Genomic DNA, 6000 nt, shown 5'->3' with positions numbered 1-6000 from the left:
GCATCGGGACAAGCCTTTGGGAACATTACCACTGCTGAAGCACTTCACCGATCGCCGAATGCGCATCGCGTCGGTTCTTTTGGCATGGTCGATATAAAACATATATGGGGAATTGCCGATCGCCAAATGCGCCGAATTCGCATCGGCGGAAAACGTTTGGGTGCTTAATTACAATCCATATGTCATTGCGATATGCGATCTTGCGATCGCTTTATCGCAAGGACCATTTATTCATAATTTCTTTTTAAGGGTTTGCCCCGAAGGTTTTCTAAAGCGCATTTATTTATTTATTGAATTTTTTGGATGACAAGAGCATTGATACCAATTCAAAATTAAAAGGGACCCATTTCATACATTAATGTTTGGAATATAAATGATATGAAATGGGGGGGGTGTTGTATGGCACAACAGGATCCCGAGCGAAGCTGGTGAGACCGGACAGTCCACCAGGTCACACACATGACAGCACAGAGATAGTAATTAATTCACCTTATCCGATTGGCTCGCCTCGTGGTGGAGGCAGCCTCATATCCAAAGCCTTAGTATAAAGACAAACTGTGCAGATGTTATAAATCAATTCATTTCCCGGAAAACTTAACTGCGCTTTTAATTATCACCATAATCCGTAGACATAGTAGAATCTGGGTGGTACTGTAGCCGGCAAGGTATTGTACAGGTGAATTATAGCAATAAAAAAAAAAATTACGACGGAGACATTACAAAGTCTATATAAGGACATGCAACCTTAAAGATGAGGATGAGTTGTAATTATGAGTTGTACTAAATTATATATCTATAATATATCAATAATATATCAATTTGTATTTTAAATTATCTTAATATATTTATAATTATGAAATTCTAATATATACAATAGTCCTCATTTTCATGCACTTGAGATTATTGAAAAAATAAAATCCAATTATATTGAATCGGTACTAAAAAGCTCTCTGAATTTCTTACATCTCTGTAATCCATAGAAACAAACAAAACAAAATTACGTGCAGCCTACCTACTAAGTTACTTGTTACTTAACATCAACTAACCATGAAACTAGAGTCTGAAACCAGAGTGCCCTATGTTGTCAAAAGCGAGGAAGCCAAATGAAATATCGATTTCCGATGACTTACAAATATAAAAATATTTAGTTGTGATGGACTTATGCGAAGAAGCCAAATGATAAAAACATTGAATTGTGCTCACCTACAAATATAAAAATATTGAATTGTCGGTGAGGGACCAGGGTCCATGACTTTGTTATGGCATGAATCTGCATTTTCTCAAATCGACAAAAATTTACATCGCACTCACACCGGATCCCTATAAAACCATTAAAGTTTACCAGAAATCAACGCATGCATTTTTCAAAAGCACAATAAGAGGAGAGAAGAAAAAGAAATCGAAAACGAAAACAAACCAACGACCAGCGACTTGAATAAATAATTTATTAAATTCGACATGCTGGAGATATGACAAAAGGTCCAATAAAATTAAATATTAAATAATACTAAATAATTATTATTTAATATTATGATTAATATAAATTAATATTTATTATTAATAGAAATTAATATTTAATAATAATAATATTTATTATTCGTTATTCTCAACGAATAACGACAAATCATCCCAATTAAGATTTGGCTGTATACTGAGTTCCCTCAGTATCAATCACTGAACATCAATGGCTATAGGCTATGCCTTGATCGATCGATCGATCGAGATTGCAATTGTTCTTATCCTATCCTTGGCATCCCAACGTAGCGTAAATCAAAGATATGGCTGCATAATGGGTTCGCTCTGATAGATCGAGATGGATTGCAATTGGTTTAGATAGAAATTTTATCTTAATCATATAATATGATTAATCAGTTAGTTGAAAAAGTATTTTAATTAAATACTAAAGTAAAAATTATTTTACTTAAATTAAATTTCTTTAATTGAATTAATTAACAAGATAAAAAAACATCATTCAATATACAAAATAAGTAAAAATTATTTTTTTTTATAAATCAGTTAGATTTTTTTACCAAATACAATTAATTTCTTTTCCAAATGTGTTATTATATGGATTTTAAACAAATTATGTATGTGTTTACACGTTTATCCGAAATCAGCGCATTCATTTTTCAAAATCATAATAACAGATGAAAAGAAAAAGTAAGGGAAAGAGAAAAACAAACCAAAAAAAACCAACTGCATGAAGAAATACTTTTATTAATTTCGGGATAATTACATGTTTTATCTAGAAATAGCATATATTATTATTGTAAAGCGTTATTACGGAAATTTTTTGTCTGATCTATCAGTCAACGTGGGACTCTAAACGAGAGGAGATGAAATGGGAGATCCGTTCCCTGAGGCGTTGAGAAGAGGGACAGTCCGGTTTGAGAACGTAGAAACCGTGCTCTTCTTCCTCCGCCACCATAACCTCCACGCTCTTACCGCACTGTTTCAACGACTCACAATAATCAAGGCCGCGGTCTCTCAGCATATCTCTTCCACCGATGATCACCAGCAAGGGAGGCAACGACATCTCTTCCAGCTTTGGTGCTCCGGGGCTCCAAGGGTTGCTGAATGGATGATCTCTGTCATTGCCCACCGGGAGAGACAACCGCCAACAGGCGTCACTCGACTCCAGATTGAGAACCGCGTCACGCGGGCACTCGCTCTCCGACCGTGTGCGTTGCTCGGCGCCGAAGTAGGGCTGCACCAGTATCGATCCTCTCAATGTAATGGGGTTCCACGCTTCCACACCGCCACGCAGCGTCACAACATGATGTGCGATGTTGGCACCAGCACTGTCTCCCATCAGATACACCGCGGAAAAGTCCGCGTGGGAGTCGAGCCACGGGTCGTGTTCCAAGTCTGCTCCGTCTCCCGCATGTGAGCTCACCCACTGGAGTGCCGTGATGCAGTCGTCGTAGCCGGCGGGGAGGCGGTGCTCCGGAGCCAACCGGTAAGCCACGGAGACAACGATCGCACCTACAGTCGCCGACAATTTGAGAGAGAAGGTGTGAAAACTCGGATGGGCAGGAGAGCCGACACAGAAGCCGCTGCCGTGGAAATAGACGATTAGAGGGAGGCGGCGGTTTTCTGTTTGTTGTTGGAGGTGGGAAGAGGGCAAGTAGAGTCGAACCCACAATCCCAGCTTCTCGTTCAACACAACGTCTTTACTGGCAACCCCACCCTCTCCTTGCAGAGAAGCCTCGACGAACATCCGGGGATCCTCCGCACGAAAAATTGTGCCATCTGCGTACACCTTCACTATACCACTCAGGTTCTCCACCTCTGCTGAAGCCATGGAATTCTCAACGCTAAAGACTTCTCAACTTCCGTGGCGAACAATTATTCCCCTTTCCGTCCCTTTTATAATATTTTTCTGCCATTTCATTGCGTTCTTCGATGGCCATTTACAATTTAAAAATCGGATTAAGACTTCTGGCCAATTTTATATAATTTCTCTGCATCATCACCAATCTTATAACGGGTGTTGCTCGTTTCTCCTCCCAATTTTCACAATCTGAAAAATCGAAGATTTCTTTCTGACCAGAAGGGCAGGGGAGATAATCCCTATTAAAGTCATTATTTTTCATTTATTACTTAAGTGCTATTAAAAAATCTCATACTATAAAGACAATCTCATCAAGGAAAAATGGTCAGAGAAGGTTATGGGATCACAGGGAAAAAACTAAGAGGAAAAGAAGAAAACAACTACGAAGACCTCTCTCAATAACCTTTTTTCCATGATGGCATTGCCTTTATAATATGAGATTTTTTAATAGCACTTAATTAATAAATGAAAAATAATGACTTTAATATTGAAATCTTTCTATGATAATTTGTTTTTATAATTAAATAAATAAGTTAATACAATTAAATAAATTTATAACTTATAATATTAATGATTTATTTTTATTATATAATAATTTAATATATATAAAATATGAATAAAATCTAAATTAATATAAATTGATTTTATGATAATTTGTTTTTATTATTTTATAACTAAATAAACAAGTTAAAATAATTAATTTATAATTAAATATATTTATAACTTATAATATTAATGATTTATTTTTATTATAATATATATATATATATATATATATATATATATATAAATTGGTTAATTCCTTTGATGAAAATTCATGTCCCACGATCTTTTAATTTAATAATTAACTATTAATTTAATAATTAGTGAATTCCATATCTTTAACTTTTTTTAATTTTTTAATTTTTAACTATATATAGTTATGCCACGTTTTCATTGGGTTTTGTTTAATTAGCCGTTTCTTGGTCAAATTTAGCCGTTAGTTAGTCAACATAGCTGTTGGATGTTCTACTCTAACTATTTAACATGCAAGCTGGATTTGTTTCTTCAACTTGTCATGACGGATGAACCACACTGGTTGGTTTGGAAAGCGTTGACAAATGAAATATCATGTGATTTACGACAAAAATCTCTTATAAACTTAATATGAATCACAGAATAAAAACCGCGACAAGTAAAGACGATTTAAATGACACATTATTTTAAAATAAAACGATTTAAGACTAAGAAATGGGTAAACCAGTGAAACCTCTTAATCCGAACAGATAACTGACAGCTGCCACTTACAGCACCCTTTCCAAGATTCCTGTCCACTTGCAAGACCGTGGTTTGAATTGCGTGTCCAACTTGTGGAATGGAACCTACAATGTTGTTATTCAACGCACGAGATCGTGACAATGACACTTTGTCACTTGTTGATTGTTTGCAGGCAAATCGTCAAAATCAGCGTATCTCATTACTCTGATCTCCAAGAAAAAGCTCAATCTTAATGTTTTTGCACTCTTATTATTTAGATATTCAATCATTGTTTGTATATCATATATGTGGATTGTATTTAATTTGTTTAGTTTTAGGAGCCGGAGGATAAATACAAATTAAATTAATAATTATGTAAATATTAAATATTTTTTTAAAGTTTATGAAAGCCTATTTTTATTTGATTTGCATTTGTAATTTTAATCCAGAAATTTTATGTTTTATTTATACCTTTAAATTTATATAATAATAATTGAAAATTAATTTATAAATTTATATAATAATTATATTAATAAATATGTTTATTTGTTTTTATAATTTTAATTTAATTATGAATAATGTGGATGGTAGAAATTTACCTTCCATAAATATTTTAGAATATTTTTAGATATATACACAAATCAAAGATTAAGATTTATTTCAAAGTAGTCATGTCTTTTTTGCTATTTTAATTAAATTGATTAATTAAAAAATGTTATATAGAGTTATTTATTATTTTTCTGCATGTGATATTGATAAGTGATGGTATTGAGCCATAATAGTCTAACAAAACTTATTTACAAATTAAAAATCTTCATAGTAAATTGAGAGTAGATCAAGATAGATAAAAATATCTGTATTAAAATGAGAGTAAATCTAGATGTATAAAAATATTATTACATTTTTTTTTTTTACTTTGTATATATGTTTAATATTTATATTAATTCTTTTTATAATCAATATTAATGTAATTTAAAATAAAGTTATAATTTATTGAATTTTTATTTTATTTTTAAATTTTTGTAATTTAAGATGTTTATAATATAATTGTTTTAATATTTATGGATATTTACCAAATTATTTAATTTACATGATTAATTAGTAATAAGTAAAAAAATATATATTTTTTTCAAAAATTAAAACTTCCAAAATTATGAATTATCTTCTAATAATAAAATTTTAAAAATTGTGCAATTTGAAATATGTATATTTAGATAATATTTTATAAATTTGAAATAAATATTTTAAGTTTTTCATAATTTATATGAAATAGTATAATATTTATATATGAGGTAAATAATAAATTTATGTTTACATAATAATAAATAAAAGTAAAAATTTATTTTACATCTAATAAGTAAAAGAAGTTATTAAAAAATATGCACAATCTTGTCACATGAATATAAGTTTTCAAAATTATGAATTATCTT

General features: G+C 31.6%; 1 pseudogene; it reads right to left on the bottom strand.

Moving 5' to 3' along the window:
• Positions 1–2196: 2196 nt before the first annotated feature.
• On the bottom strand, positions 2197–3626 carry LOC149185048 (strigolactones hydrolase CXE15 pseudogene; annotated as a pseudogene).
• Positions 3627–6000: the final 2374 nt, after the last annotated feature.

This window comes from Pinus tabuliformis, chromosome 3_2, assembly GCF_031772625.1.
Source record: "Pinus tabuliformis cultivar Carrire ecotype Pingquan chromosome 3_2, CPIR1, whole genome shotgun sequence".
NCBI classification, from domain to species: Eukaryota; Viridiplantae; Streptophyta; class Pinopsida; order Pinales; family Pinaceae; genus Pinus; species Pinus tabuliformis.
This window is presented reverse-complemented; position numbering and strand designations above follow the sequence as displayed.